Below are 16,313 nucleotides of genomic sequence, written 5' to 3' on the forward strand. Positions count from 1 at the left end.
CAACGTGTCGGCTGTCTACCTCTCCGCCAACCCCGTTCATCATCGGCGCACCAAGCACATCGAGTTGGACATCCACTTTGTTTGTGAGAAAGTTGCCCTCGGTCGCGTTCGAGTTCTTCACGTACCGACATCTCCGCAATTTGCCGATATCATGACGAAGGGATTGCTATCCACGACTTTTCCTGAGTTTCGCTCCAGTCTATGTACGTCGGTGCCGATCCTTTGACTGCGGGGGGTGTTGAGTAACATATTGTATAGGTATAGGTCCCCGTGTTTTCTCAGGGTTGTACCTGTAATTGTACATGTGTCCGCCTATATATACATGAGCAGCCGGCCCTATTGGTGTTGTGCAATCTCCAATACCTTTCTACATGGTATCAGAGGCCCTTCGGCCCTGACCTAGCCGCCGCCCCCTCCTCCCTAGGGCGCCGCCGGCCTCCTCCCTCCCCTGACCTAGCCGCCGCCCCCTCCTCCCTAGGGCGCCGCCGGCCTCCTCCCTCCCAACCCTAGCCGCTGCCCCTCCCCACCCCGGGCGCCGCCGGTCTTCAACCCAACCCCAACCCTAGCCCTAGCCGCTTCCGCCTACCACCACCACAGCTTCCGCCATGGCCGGTTTCTCCTCCTCCGGCTCCGACCCCTTCAACTCCTGCCGCTCCGGCAGCAGCAACCCCTTCGCCGGCCCCTCTGTCGCTGTCATCCGCGACATCCCCATCGCCGAGCGCGTGCCGATGAAGCTCTCCACCACCGCTGCCAAATTCTTCCCGTGGAAGACCTACTTCGGGCTGCTCTTCCGCGAGTATGATCTCCTCGATCACGTCGACCGCACCATCGACCTCCTCGCCATGCTGCACGGCCCCGAGTGGCTCGCGATCGACGCCACCATCATCCGTTGGTTCTACCAGACCGTCTCCAACGACATCTTCCGCACCGTTGTCCGCGACGGCGACTCCGCCCACACGGTCTGGGCTAAGATCACCGGTCTCATCACCGACAACAAAATCCAGCGGGTCACCTTCCTCCAGCATGAGTTCTTCGGCACCCACCAGAACGACCTCTCTCTCGACGAGTGCGACCTCAAGCTAAACAGCCTCTCCGACGAGCTCCGTGACTTGGAGTTCCCGATCGATGACAAGATCATGCTCTCCACCCTGTCTGCGGGTCTCGGAGAGGATCTCAGCAACGCCGCCTCCAACCTCACGCTCCTCACCACGCCCACCTTCGAGCAGGCCGTGGCCTACCTGCGCCTCGAGGAGCGCCGCCTCAAGCATCTCCGGGCTCGGGCGGCCCACACCGCCTTCGTCGCTGGCTTCTCCCGCGGTGCCCAGACTCCCGCGCCCCGCGCCTCGTCCCATGGGTCTGCCACCGGCCAGCCGCCTGGTGAGACCGGACCGTGGACCGGCCAGTCCGGTCACCAGGCCGGCCAGATCGGACCGTGGACTGGCCACGCCGGCGCCCAGGCCGGCCAGACCGGCCCCTGGACCAGGCAGCCGGCTCCTTCTAGCGGTAGCCGCCGCGGCCGTCGTCGCCGTGGCGGTGGCAACGGCGGTGGCAACGGTGGCGCCAACGCCACCGCCCCCGCGCCTCGTCCCCTGCAGTACACCGCCCCTCCTCCATGGACTGCCGGTCACAACCCGTGGACCAGGGTTGTTCACGCCTACTCCATGCCCGTGCCGCGCGCCCCTACCTGGGCATCATGGGGCCGCGTCCAGCCACCCACCAGGCGTTCTACGCGGCACCCCAGCCCGCACCGGTCTACCCCCCCCCCCCCCCCCCCCCCGGGCGCGACCCCGTGGGATCCCGCGCTCCTGACCGCCCTCCAGAGCGCCCCCTCCGCTGGGGCGTATGGTGGCGGTGGCGACCGGTTCATGGACACCGGCGCTTCCGCGCATATGGTTGTGCACCCCGGTAACCTCTCATTTTCTACACCCGCTTCCACTTCCTCTCGCATCATCGTTGACAACTGTCATGGTCTTCCCATTACTCACACTGGTTCTGTCTCTTTTCCTTCCACTTCCACTCCTCCCTCTCTCCATAACGTTCTTGTTTCTCCTGACTTGATTAAAAATCTTGTTTCCGTTAAGTCTTTCTGTCGTGATAACCCTGTGATTGTGGAATTTGACGCTTTTCTTTTTTCCTTCCACTTCCACTCCTCTCTCTCTCCATAACGTTCTTGTTTCTCCTGACTTGATTAAAAATCTTGTTTCCGTTAAGTCTTTCTGTCGTGATAACCCTGTGATTGTGGAATTTGACGCTTTTGGTTTCTCTGTCAAGGATGGTCGTACCCGGATGCTTCTCCACCGATGTGACAGCCCCGGCGATCTCTACCCCGTTGGCGCGGCCTCTACCACCACCGGCCGCCCACTCGCCCTCTCCGCCGGTGTCGACCTTTGGCACGCCCGTCTTGGCCATCCTAGCTCCGTCACTCTGCGTCAAATAATGCAAGGCTTCTCCTTTACTTGTAATAAAACGGATGCCCACTCTTGTGAAGCATGTCGTCTAGGCAAACATGTTCGCCTTCCATTTAGCTCCTCCTCCACAGTCGCGTCTTTTCCGTTTCAACTTATTCATAGTGATGTTTGGACCTCGCCGGTTCCGAGTAATTCTGGTTATAATTATTATCTCGTGATTCTTGATGATTACTCGCATTTTGTATGGACTTTTCCCCTTCGCCGTCTTCTTGATTATTTACCCGTGGAAAGTAAGTTATGCATGACACCACCTTATATTACTCCCCACTATGAGCATCCTAAAATTGTCCTATGTTTGTAGTGAGATAACTTTTGGAGACCTGTGTTACTACGCTCCTAGAAATTGTCAACCTAAATTATTTAATTATGGCGCTAACGAAAAAGGTACTCAACTGCTCTATTGCAGAAGTCAAGAAATCAATTTCAGCCTTTGGGTCATCTATTATTTTTGTTTTATCAATTTTATTTATAGATGCATGTGTATAAATCATAATACATTACCTAATGTGTACGATTGTCATAAATGAGCACTAGCTTGGTATATATAACATGCTACCCCTTCGTTGCTCCATCATGTACCCAATCTTTGTTTAAAAAGCAGGCAAATGTGAAATTTCGAAAGAGAGAAAATAGAAGAAATACACAAGGAGAAATGCCATCACGGTGTGAGAGTTGCGCCCAATGGCCTTTCTATTCTCTTCACTAGATTTAGATGTGCGCCTTGGCGCACGATCCCGTGAAGCTCGTGCATAGGAAGAGAAATGATCATAAGGTTTTTAGGTTTTACAAATTATTTCGAACCACAAACAGAAAAACAAAATATATACAACCAAGAAAACATGAGGAAAATATATTATAACAATTAAAAGTTGTTGATTCTGCGGAGAGCAACAAAAGCAAGAAAAACTCTAAAATCATCTGTCATCTACATAGGCAATGAATTCTCGCAGCATGGTCTTTAAAATTCACATCACAGAGAAAATGTAAATCTAATTAGGGCTTGCATCACCAAGAGCAAACACCGCTACAAATGAAAAGATAAATTAACTAATATTCAATCTAGTAAGACTCGTGTGTAAGTGGTAAAATGATAATAAATCTTCTTTGATTTACAAAACGTAGCGAACCACAATAAATTGCAATCAGAGAAACAAAGTTTTATACAAAACCAGAAAAAAGATGAGGAAAATATACCATATCAGCTAAGAGTTGTTAATTCTGTTGAGAGCAGCAATAGAAAGGTGATGTAAATCTAATTAGGACTTGCATCACCAAGCATTAACACCGTTAAATATGAAAAGATAAATTAATCAATAGTTAACTGGGAGTCAAATGAAAGAGACGACAAAAGAAAGGTAAGGAAAAAAATGTAACACGTGGTTACATTCAGTCATATATTCACTATAAAATTTTCAGCCCATTTAAAACATTTTGTCTTGTTGAATTCGCACTGATTTACATTTGCTAAAAGTAGCAAAAGTAAGGAAGGAACAACAAACGGAGAGGGTGTTTCTGCACCAGGGTGCATATGCACCCTTTATTTGAAATGCATATTAAACATATGTATAAATGTTAAAAAATGTAAATAAAAATAAGTCGTGTATACCTTGACATGTTACATACTCATAAAATTGTTTTTAGCAAAAATAGATATCTTTTATGTCCTATGTAAAAAAGATAAAATTTTAATGCTAAAATAATCTATTTCTCGAGGCATTATTTGTCTTTTTTACATAGGGTATAAAAATTATGGCTTTTATGTGAAATTTTACGTGCACACATAGAACATGCCCCTTTATATGCTAAAAAGTTTCTAAATTTTTTTGTTTTTGAAATATATTTTGTACATACCAAGTGCATATACACCTGGGATCAGTTTTGGTTTTCCAGCAACAAAAGGATGGGTGTTTTGGCCTATAGTTGTAGATACACTCATCGCGAACAATACCAAATGATTACTGTTTTGTTTCATGTTCCAATGTATACTTATGACTCATGAGTGCTCCGTGCATGAACCCCGGCTTTCGCACGGGACTGCATTTTGTATGATGGACGAAAAACGGGTGGAAAAAACCGATAGGATGCCTCAGTAAAAGAGAATTGCAATTGCAATGTATATTTTATTGGTTGGTGATTGAATGAAAAAAAAGAATATTGTGCACAAAAATCAACATGACACAATCAGAACCACAGAATTTTTTATGGTATTAAAGAAATATACTATCAGGCCCAGCACAGACCACCGACACACACACAGGGTCACACGCACACCACACATGCAGAACTTTTCTCCCTGCCTCTGTAGACCTTTGGCTCTGTCTTGCTCGTGTCTTGCTTTGTTCTACGATCCACTTTTCTTCCCTCCGTCGATGGTCAGGCATCTCCTGATTCTTCACATCTCCTTGAGCTCAATCTCTCTTCCAACCGACCAAATAGACGATCACCATTGTTTCACCATATGCTTGGCCGCGCTGTCTAGATCCATGGCGTTGCTGCTGTCCATAGGTGGTGGCTCCTTGCATGATGACCTTGACACTGAGTGTCAGTTCTCTTGCCACCAGAAACCAAAGGCTTGTTGAGGTGCTTGACGGCGCCAGCGGAACGGGTCCAGTGTCCTCATCGGCGTGGAGACCGGCGTGCTATTTTACCAGGTCGCCGTCTCAATCAGGTGCATCTTTTTTCTTCCCCTCGGATCTCTCTCAGTTTGGTTTAGCTTAGGAAGAATGGTAAATCAAAGACAGCATGTACTTCTGAATACAAACATTGTCCCTGTGCATACAAATACTGCAGTCAGAAATTATAGAAAACATTATTCAGATAGTAATCATGCATGCATTGGTGGTGCCAATATCAATGAGAGAAACACAAGAGTTCCTAATGTGTCATCGCTCCATACCTCTAATTCAAGCTATATAGTTTAAACTTCTTCAATCTGTATTCGCGACAACTGTCACATGTACCACATAGATCCTCTTGTTAACCACAATACTCAGGAACTTGCAAGGCACGACATATTTTCCAAGCAACCTATGTCACTCATTGCTATTTTCATTGGTACATCGGGAATTCAGAATCCCCAAATCTGAAGAATTTTGGATCTGTAGAGAGAAGAAGCATTAATTCGATAAAATCGTAAATAAAAAGTGAACAAAAAGACAGGGGCGAGTGTCAATTTTATATTCTTCAAGATGCATATTTTTGCACTGGTGATATTAGTTTTGGAGGAAGGTGGATATTGTCAATTCCACGGAGCCTATAATTATAACGCGACTCGGATGGATTTGCATGTGCTAGGGTAGATGTTTTAGCATTTGAAGACACAATTATTCCAGCCTTTGCAATGGATATAGTCTGCTACTCCATCACCTATATATTAAATAAAATGTTTGAGTCATCATATATTTGATGCAAATTTGTAGAACAATTCAATGAGAGGATAGAGACCTCACGTAGCATGCTTCGATGTATTATCACGCATCTAGTTAAACTAATTGAAATACCTAATTAGAGTGATATCAATTTTAGAAAGACAGAAAATTAATGTAAATGAATTAGTTGAGAAATTAACTTCTAAGTGGAATCAATTTATCATTATTGTGCATTGCAGAATGTCAAACATACAGAATAAAATCATTTAAAATATCTGAAGCAACTGAAAGAATCAATGTATGTCTAGATTGATATCATAAGCACAACTGCACGACTCGCCTAATTATGCAAAAAGTAGCAAAATACATTGTCAAACAACATTGCACGCATTTAATTTACAGGCATTGCGTTGTAGGAAAATAGATTTATTTACTACAAATATATGTCTAGATTGATATCATAAGCACAACTGCACGACTCGCCTAATTATGCAAGAAGTAGCCAAATCAATTGTCAAAGAACATTGCACGCATTTAATTTACAGGCATTGCGTTGTAGGAAAATATATTTATTTAGAGATGAGAGTGGCTCATGAGAGTGGCTCATAAGCTATCAGTAGTAAAAAGTTCTTAACTCGTTGGGACAAGAAGCATTAAGGGTCTACAAACCAATATCATATTATTTCTGCATACTCGATTAATTTCTATAATAGGAGAATATATATAAAGCGAAATAATGTGAAGTCATTATTCAAAATAAGCGAAAGCAAATATTAAGAAAAGGAGAGAGTAGCAAGTAAAGCAAAACAGTAGCATGTCGTGTTTGATACTTGTTCTACACTGCAGGTTTGTGCAATCAAGACTATTAGTTGCTTTTCCATATGAAAAGTGTTAGGTCAAGTAAATTTCATCACATGCCAATAAAAAGAAAAAAAAATGGACACACAACTATTAAAAGACCCCCTCTGGAGATGCAAATTTTCTCAAAACCATGATATCAAAACTATACCATATACAAAGGATCTAAGGCACACATTCATGTCACAGACTCGCTTTGAAGATGTCTAATTCAAGCAATTATAAATTATTTATTACCGGGCAAACATAGCACTATTTTTCATAGGTTGTAAACCAACACAACATAAATGTATTCTTTGTACCAGCATGAACTAACAAAATAGACAGAAGCAGAGGCAAAATAATCATCGATTATAACTAAGGAGGCAAGCAATCAAAACCGGTAGCTTCGCATATCTGACAATACTTAACCCTGTCAGCCGATCCAACTTTTACCGGCTACTACTAATTAGAATATAAAATCTGAATAAAACAATACATATAATTATGTGGCTAATTTGAAAAAAAAACTCCAAGAATAATATGTGCCGCAAGCAGTGGCACCCGAGAACTCGAAACCAGCAGCGTGGGCTATAATGAGACTAACATAGGTGTAAGTATTGGTTTCAGCAGCGACATTATACTCTATTGTTAGTGAGAGAAGTATAAAAAGCTCTACGAAATTATTATAGGCATTGGCGAGAATTCTCATATTTATTTGTCTATAAATCAGCCGGTCACTGGTAGTTTTACTTAGCCAGGGGTTACATCCTCAAACAAAATGGAGAAACAACACTCGGAACCAAAAGCAAGAAATAGATTGGTAATTATATGGTAATGTAAGCAACAAACAGATGGTACTCAAATCCATAGGATTAAATTACTTCGGAAAAAGTAGAAACCTAAACTAAACTGGGATCATGCTTTCAAGTTCAGAATACTCGGAACAAAAGGAATGATTGGAAGTTGCACATGATGGACGTAGGTACTGATATTTCCAGAGGAAGCTACACAGATGATCTTTTGACTAACCTGAACATTATGACCAGTGTTGCGAAACACCAAATGATAGACTTGTTGTCAGGACTACTGATAATGGTCCCTTTGCCTGGATCAGGATCATCAATAACAGGCTCAACAAGTCACGGTATGCTTCTACCCAGAATTGTTCTTCCTAAAGATATGTTTCTACATACCCAGACTGCATATATACATAAAACAAAAGAAGATATAAGAAAAGGTTTAAAGGGCTGAGGTAAATTCCAAACTAATTTATATGAAATGGACAATTCTGTTGCTAATTTCTTTGTGACCCTGTTGACCGACATCAATGAACATGCTCGAAAAGCATACTGGTAAAAGTTGCAACTCCGATCACTTGCTTACTTTTATCGGAGCCACGTGGTCGTGGTTTGCCTTTTCCCGTGCTCCTCGGCATTTTACTTGCTTGTGAATATCAACAGCCTCAACGGCAAAATGATCTGTATGCAAACTTCAGCAACCTACACAAGCAGCAGCAGCAGATTGTCAAGCATACTGTACACTACACAATACTATTCTGCATCCTTGCCCATTCCACACACAAATGTAATGGAAAACTTTTGTACCCAGCTAAACTATGAATTCTGAGAGTAAGCAAACCCCCCTTTTTTAGGTATTTTGACATTACAAAGTATTGACGAATATTCAAAGCCTACCATACTGGGAATTCAAATAACAAACCATGATTAAAATCTTGTAATTTCATGAGAAAGAAAAAAGCTACTAACAGACATTGTGCAGGGATCATGAACTCAAGTAGGGTCGTTGTGCCGCTAGATCTCGAAGCAGCGCATGCAACAATGAAAAAGTAGTAGACACTGAAGGCCTCTGTTGGCTGCTCTGCCTGCAGCCACGACACCGCAACCTTGCCTCACAACGAAGGCATTACATGACATGGATAACTCACTGGATTATTCAAAGCATATGATTCGAAGATACGGATAACAAAATGGTAGAAATAACTCACATATCTGACTAACACGTTAGCTGTACAGGCAGAAGAAACCAGAAGGTTTACCTAATGCAGAAGTGACCTCATGCTGAAACAATTCAGATTAGGAACACCCAATTCTATCAAAAAGTTTACCAAAAAAGGTAGCAAAAAAACAATATCCTAGTGAAATTACATCAAGACAATGGCTTCCACCTTCCAAATTCACTGCCCTACAGACAAAGGTTTGAAACAACAGAACTGCACTCTTCTTCACCCATATGTATCCTTCCAGAGAATAATCTATACTCGCCCATTTAGTACCAGTAACATATGCTAATCCTAGATGAAAAGACAAGCGAAAAGTTGTAATTGAAATTCTGTGGAAATGTTTGATGTAAAGGTCGCTCTCTAGTGTGCAATGGAAATAACCGGGGGTATTTATCAAAAAACGACATCCAAACGGACACTATAAAACAACTGTACTATTTTAAAAGAACAAAACTTGAGAAATGGCAAGCTTTCGGTGAATATCTTCATTGGCCAACAAAATCATAACCCACGGATTAGCAATGCATGACGTTTTATTTAACTTACAGGGAGGCAAGAAATTAATTATAACAAAAGTGTGAAGATCATGCTAAACTTCAGATACGAACTAAATAATATCTTCCATACGTACTCTGAATAAAAGATAATGCAAAGTAAATTCACAGCGCAAGAAATATGTATGTCAAAACGAAAGTAAGACTGGAAAGCTAGCTAAGATATCGTACTTCTACAAAATCGCTAAAACAAATGTGAGGATGAAGATTTAAAAATAATAATATTAGATAGAAGCGATGACAGTAAAACAAAGAAAGCAACAATATTAATGAAAAGGGACATCATTCTTACCAGTCTATGTGAACCACGGCCAAAATTAAGCATTGGCCAATTTAAAATTATCAAACTCCAAAGCGGTAACTCTTCCCTCCTAATCATGTTCTTCTGTGCCAATTTGTATTGGACATAAAATTGGTTTTACCTATCAGTGATATGGAAACACATGTGAAAACCACATACTGAAAACGGAAGCTTCTAAGTTGGGGAACAGTAGAGACCTATATCATCAATGCTTGTTACTGCAAACGGAAGCTACTGAGTTAGGGGAGAGAAGTTTCCATCAGACAAATTCAAGACAGCAAGAAAACCATCAATATTCAGAATTTTAGAAGAAAATGGAATAAATAGGCAAGCAATGCGCATGGTATCCAACTAAAAGACTCAGTTAGGATAAATGAACTAAACTGACACCACCTTCTACTGAATCAGTACATATATGCTTGAAAATAATAGACTCTCACAATGTTATACCCAGGTAGCATTATATGACTTCTCAGGAAAAACAAAGCAGCGCATTTGCTCATAAGGTGCTGAAATAAGATGGTGGTGAAATTTGAATGAAACTATTGCATCCAAAGTTCATATATATAGCATCATGACACAAATAAACTGTATGTAACACTTGGTTGAGACTTGTTTGTTCACCACAATTTAAAATGCCCATGGCCAAGCAAGCAAGCTTGATAATTTCTTTAGGAAAAAGAAATTTTGTAACACATGCAGCGATCGAGCAATTGTCAAAAGAGAAAGAAAGGAAGTTAGCTAGCACCAGCTCTACAAAGGGAAGCTAGTTAGCATTTGTTCCATATCTTCTTCTCTGCCAGAAATGCTAAAAGAGCCTCGAACCAAGCCTCTCTGTTAATATTTCATTGGTGCACATGAATACTGTTAACACCTGCAACTGACTGCAATTATATCACATGGATTTTCAGTTACAAACCTAAAGAGCGAAAAAACATAAACTGCATAAGAATAAACAAGAATACAAAGAAGAAGACCGCAGGCTATTTATGATCCATGTGAAAGAATATCTGATCGTGAAGTAAAGGAAGATAATTTTTTCTATATATAGGGTCCAGAATTCAATGCACATATGGTGGTGCCATATATGGACAACCAAAATAGTAATGCTTATATGTATATAAAGCTTTCTCTATACAAGAAATACTCATAAACCAAGTACAACATATCATTTCTTGAATTTTTAGCACAAAGAAATAAAATAAGACTGCAATTTATTTACCTCTGTTAAGCACCAAAATAAAAGTGCAAATATACTGTCATCAGCTAACTCCCAGAACTGTACCGTACACCATGTAACCTGTAGAGCATGGACATCTGTAGATCTTGGTTCATATACAACGAAATTTGATCGAAACTTTCTAGAGCATGGACATCGTCATTCAAACATTTGCTGAACGATAATCAAAGGGAGGTAAAAGAAACGCATGAAACCATGTACGCAACATCAGGAATACTAAGGCAGAATGTTAACAATTTTAGAAACACTTTCTTTAGATGAAAGGTAAACCAACATTTTTTTGGCTAAACAAATGACCTAGAATAAAAATGAAAAGCGGCAAGACAAAATATAATTGCATAATCATTACAGATCTGTAAATATGGCTCATAAGTAGCTATGAGAAGTAGAACATCTGAACTCACCAGGGCTTGAAAGAAGGCATTAGGGACAGACCAACGTCATCTTATTTGCTTCATAATCAATTAATTTCCGCAATAGGAGCATATAAGCTTCAATATAAGAAGAAAAATGTGTGCAACCGATGTTATATATTATAGAGCTATATACAATTTTTTATATAAAGCAATAATGTAAAGTGTCATATTAATTCAGTTTTGTAATCTGAAGAAAATGATGTACAAAAATAACCTCCATATATATGGCAGGTACACCTATGTCCAATGTTCATACATACATATACAATAACATTCCAAGAGAATCCAAGGAATCAATATAACAGCTTCCATTAATACCATGTGCATATTTAGGTGGGTGCCGAATTCTGCGGAAACAATAGGATCATGCAAGTAAGATAAATACCTAATTTGTCTAGTACACCAGAGCCACAAGCTAAAACTGGGGGAGTCTCTCTCTCCCCCTCACCCTGACCTCCTCAACCCCTTCCTCGGGAGCATGCCCTATGTCAAGGTAGCTGCTCTCAGTACCTACCAAATAATGTGGAGGAGAAACAAAATGAAATACCATAAATGAAGAAGGATAATACTATGAATTTTAACAGAATTAATGTAGCCAATTACCTCGGCAATGCAATGCAGCAACAACAAAACATTTAAATTAGAGTATGTGTATTGAGCACCATGTGCAATCACTGATTTGTGGCAAGTTGTACAAGACAACAACCACCACCACTGTAAGGGTTAAGATTCTAGCTCTGACGGTAAGAAACATAACCAGCTTGACCATCATAGGTAAGAAAAGACGACAAAATAGCCCTAAAAAGGTAGATATTTTGTTCGTGCAACCTGCTTAGACATTTCCTCAAACAATTTATATGCAGCCTGCTTAGACATTTCCTCAAACAGTTCATATGCATAGATGCAAAAACACATCTGCACAAAACAAAGACCATAAATTATGGGAGTGGAAGAGAGAAGGGATGAGGCAAATCAAGAGGAAGAGAGGAGTGAGTACCTCAAATCAGCAAAGGCATGGACGTGGAGAGATGGGTTGGGCCAGAGGAAGCTGCACATGGCTGGCTGCCGCTCCATGTAGAGGGGCCATGGATGGACGTTGCAGACCATGCCTTCCTCTCCCCTGTCTTCTCATGGTGGGGAAGGCGTCAGGCTGTGCAGAAGACAGGGATGGCCAGCCAAGAGGAGCAGGAAGCGGGTGTCCTTGCGCTGCGAGCGAGGTGGTGGAGCTGCGCCGTCCTCTGCCTCCAGAAACGCGGCTAGGGAGGTCGCCCGCGCTGCCGCTGTGGAGGTCTCCGGCGTGAGCTCGAGTCCGCCATCACCATCAAGGGCGGAGCTCCAGCAGCCCCTCCTGCTTGCGCCGGCGGTGCGCTACTCCTGCTGGCCGGCGGCCGTCGAGGGAGGCAGAGCAGCGCGGGGGCTGGAGGTTGGAGATGGGGAGTGGGAGAAGGAGAAGGGTGGGCAGCAGGGAAGCAGAGCGGCGCCGCCAGACGCGCCATGAGAAGAACGGGAGGGGATTGGGGAGGAGCTGGGTGCGTGATTGGGTGAGGTAGGGTTTCGCGCGGAGAAGATATTTTTCCCGACCGACGCGAGAGCGCGACCCAGAAATGACCCACAGTGACTGACGGGCGGACCCGATCGACCGCGGGACCCAAACGCAGCCAGATGCGGGTAGATAAGGGCTATTGCATAGATTTCGCTAGCCAACCAGGAGGAGCTACACTGCCAGAAATGGACGGCTGAGATCGAATGCTGGCCACACACAGTAAAAATCGGATGGTTGAGAAGGTAGGAGCGCTGTGAGACCCCCATGGGGGGCAGCTATTATACCTTCAGATTCATGCTTGCTCAATAAGAATGGGAGGTGTCGGCAAAGCGATCGACGTGTATAGGATGCACGTGGGCGCATCTCTTCTCAGCGGCACGTTGTCCCATCATCTGGCCTACACATTCGGTGGCGTGGTAGGGCTTTCTACTTAGCCGTGACTAAGGACATCTTCAACGGGGCGATGCATTTTGGACGTCTAAATTGTCCGTGGCTTTCCGTTTGCGTTGGCCCGCGAACGTAGAAATTGTCGTGGTCGTGCGTCCGTTTGCGTCAGGGGTGACTTCAGCGGTTCGATGCATTTCCGGCGCGGGCTAGTTTAGTTTCAGAAAATTCAGAAAAAAGGATGTAGGCTAAAATTAGCTCAAATTTGCACGAAATTATAGCCTCAAATTACGTTAAATTGAGGTCTGAAATAAGTTCATCACACTTTGCACATGGTACGACGCAAAGTGGAGTCCGCTACATTCCTCTCCTTCAGGTTCTGCTCCGGCCGCGACGCTTCGCGGCCTCGATGTCTTTCTCCTCATTGGACAACACCTTCTTTGCCGCCTTCGGCTTAGCGTCTTGGCTGCTGGTGGCGGCCCGCTTTGCTTCTGCCGGAGCTGCAACCTCCATTCTGGCTATGGGGGAGTGTGGGGCGGCGGGTGCGAGGGTTACCTCGGAATCCATGGTGGTGGCTGCGGCGGGAATGCTCGCGTCGGTCTAGTTTTATTTTTCGCGCGCGGAATGGCCACTAGCGGGAATATTATCTGCCTCCCTGCTAGTGACGCGCGGGTCTTACGTCATTTTCGGCGGACACTCGGCGCGACCGCGGAGCGTCCACGGAGACGAAAACCTAGCGTATATTTGGACAGATTTACGTTGCCATGGACGGCTCGATTACTTTGCATCACTCCACTAGAGCAGTAGCGAGACGCATTTTCGATCACAGCGATCTCGCCCCTTGAGCATACCGTCACACGTTGGAAGGCTCGCCAGAACACGCTACTGCACCAAGCCTCCTGCAAGAAATCGTTGGGCACGTAGCAGGTTCTTCTTACTGTGCCCACGCATGCCCGCCGCCATGTGTCACCGGAACACCCTGCTGCACCACGATCCGACGCAACCTGTTTGGTCAGCTGAGCGATATTTGATAGCGCTAGACCCGAGACCTGTTTCGGTTTTTGACCTTTTGTCCTATGCCGCCGAGATTTTAACTCGAGTCACCGGGATGTTTCCTGCCCTCTTGAGTGCTCTTGTGCTGGTGAACATCATTCTCATGCTATTCTTCATGCACGGTTTGTTACTTCTAAATTAAATGGCTCGCTTCTCTTATCCCTTCGCGGTGCGCTGGAGCCGGCACAATGTCTCCCCTCCATCTCCTCCCACTGGTGTGCGGCGAAGCAACCAAGGATTTCATGGTGAAGCAGTCAAGGCGTTGTTCCGCTCTTGCCTGCCTGCCAAGGTGGGGAGGAGATGGCATGGCGCGTACGTGGCACAGGGAGCAAGACCGCGTGGATAAGCTGACAGGGATCAAAAGGAAGAAGGTACTCATGGAGAATAGAACACTAAGGCTATGTTTGGTTGTCAGGGCTTCGTTCCCAGTAGGGAACTAATCCGCCCGGGGTCTGAGTGAAACCGGCGCCTCACTCCAATCCCCGAAAGGCAGCTAACGTGAGGGCATCTCTGGAGCGACGCATTTTAGACGTTTAAATTGTTCACGTGTGTTCGTTTCCGTCGCCACATGGACGCGAAATTGTCTGTTTTTGTCTGCGCGTCCACCTGGGGTGCCTCCAGCGGCCCATAGTTCCAAACATTACACAAACTAATACATAAGTGAGAACATAGTTTTACACAAACTAATACATAATTTAGAACGTGGTTTACACAAACTAATACATAGTAGTTTGAAACATGGTTTACAGAATGAGAAAACCTAACTAGTGTTGGCTTCGCTGCTTTCTTATGTTCGCTGCCAAGAAAGAACACTCTCAGGCACTCTCAGTCATCCAAAATAGAAAATCCATCTGGTAATGATAGCTCTGTTGGTCCTTTCGAGGAAGAACATCCAGAAACTGCTATTAGTTGCTTCAATTGGCATGTGGCCATATTCTCTAAAAAGAAAGAACACTCTGACAGTTCTAACTGTCGTTGTCCGAACCGGACTCGCCGGTGTGATAGTCTGTGATAGTTCTAACTGTCGTTGTCCGAACCGGACTCGCCGGTGTGATAGTGCCTGCGGCAGGATGTGTCGTCGAACACCTTAACGATCATCTCACTGCAGAGGAAGGTGAGCTGGCAGCCGGACTCGAGCGCGAGGTCGCGGGCGAACTTGTCCCACCCCGTGTGCTGGTACATCTTGCCCCGCCCGTCGAACAAGACCTCGAAAGACCACCGGCATAAGTTGCAGCTGGCCTCCCGTAGCTGCAACTGGGCCAGCTCGACGCCATCGACGAACTTGTCCGGGAGCCGCTTGATGCCGAGGGGGTCATCATCGATGCGGAGGAGGAACTCGAAGCATCGCTCCTCCTGCAAGGACAACGACGACGCAGGCGACCGTGGGGCCGTAGCTGCTCTACCTCGGTGGCCCATGCCACGGGGCGGCCACGCCCGCGGCCTCGACCGCCTCGCCGGCCACCTGGACCGGCCATGGACTTCCTTGCGGGGCTGGTTGCATCGCAGGAAGAGCTAGGCGGCGCTATGGGGGAGGTTGTGACGGCTATGGTCTGTGTGGATGACTGGATGAGGAAGACGAGCGCGCGCCCTCTTTATATAGGCCAAAGGAAGGCGACGGGCGCGGCACACGTGTCATCGTCATTACTGTGTTGGTAGAGGTGGGCGGAGGCCGCTCGGCAGGCGAGGCGTCCATTAACGTGGCGCAAACTGCCGAAGCGACGTCAGCCACTGACGCGCCTGAGAAGACGCATCAAGCCTGGGTCGCTGCCGGGCAGGCCCGACGAAACGTCCGCTAGACGCGAGCGAACACTTTGCGCGTCCACGCATCGTCCACAAAGATGCATCCGAGACGCATATTTGAGCCAGGTTTGCGTCGCCACGAACGATCCGGTCACTACGTGTCGCCCCTCTGAATCAAGACGCAGAAGCATTTTCGATCCACTCGAACGCAAACGATCGTTTAGCGTCTGTTTGCATCGCCCGCCTAAATCCCCATCCACAAGGCTGATCGTTTTCTGCATGTTCGGTTACAATCGCTGGATTTGGGAATAGCCGCACAACAACCAAGGCCAGAATAGAATACTTGACAAACTAACATTAAAAAGATGGATGATAATCATCTCGAA

General features: G+C 45.1%; 1 long non-coding RNA gene across 17 annotated transcripts; it reads right to left on the bottom strand.

The window, feature by feature from the left end:
• Positions 1-4,937: 4,937 nt before the first annotated feature.
• On the bottom strand, positions 4,938-12,759 carry LOC127293388 (uncharacterized). 17 transcript variants are annotated; one of them, XR_007845800.2, is made up of 10 exons: positions 12,205-12,756; positions 11,811-12,122; positions 11,593-11,717; positions 11,196-11,282; positions 10,774-10,851; positions 9,543-10,425; positions 8,060-8,175; positions 7,706-7,874; positions 5,365-5,566; positions 4,938-5,237 (listed from the first exon to the last, which is right to left on the bottom strand). It is a non-coding gene; the product is annotated as an uncharacterized lncRNA (long non-coding RNA). The 17 variants fall into 17 exon arrangements; XR_007845797.2 differs by having other exon boundaries at positions 9,543-10,435; XR_007845794.2 differs by having other exon boundaries at positions 9,543-10,435; positions 10,774-10,868.
• Between the last annotated feature and the right edge of the window lie 3,554 nt (positions 12,760-16,313).

The sequence above is a fragment of the Lolium perenne genome, chromosome 4, assembly GCF_019359855.2.
Source record: "Lolium perenne isolate Kyuss_39 chromosome 4, Kyuss_2.0, whole genome shotgun sequence".
Lineage (NCBI taxonomy): Eukaryota > Viridiplantae > Streptophyta > Magnoliopsida > Poales > Poaceae > Lolium > Lolium perenne.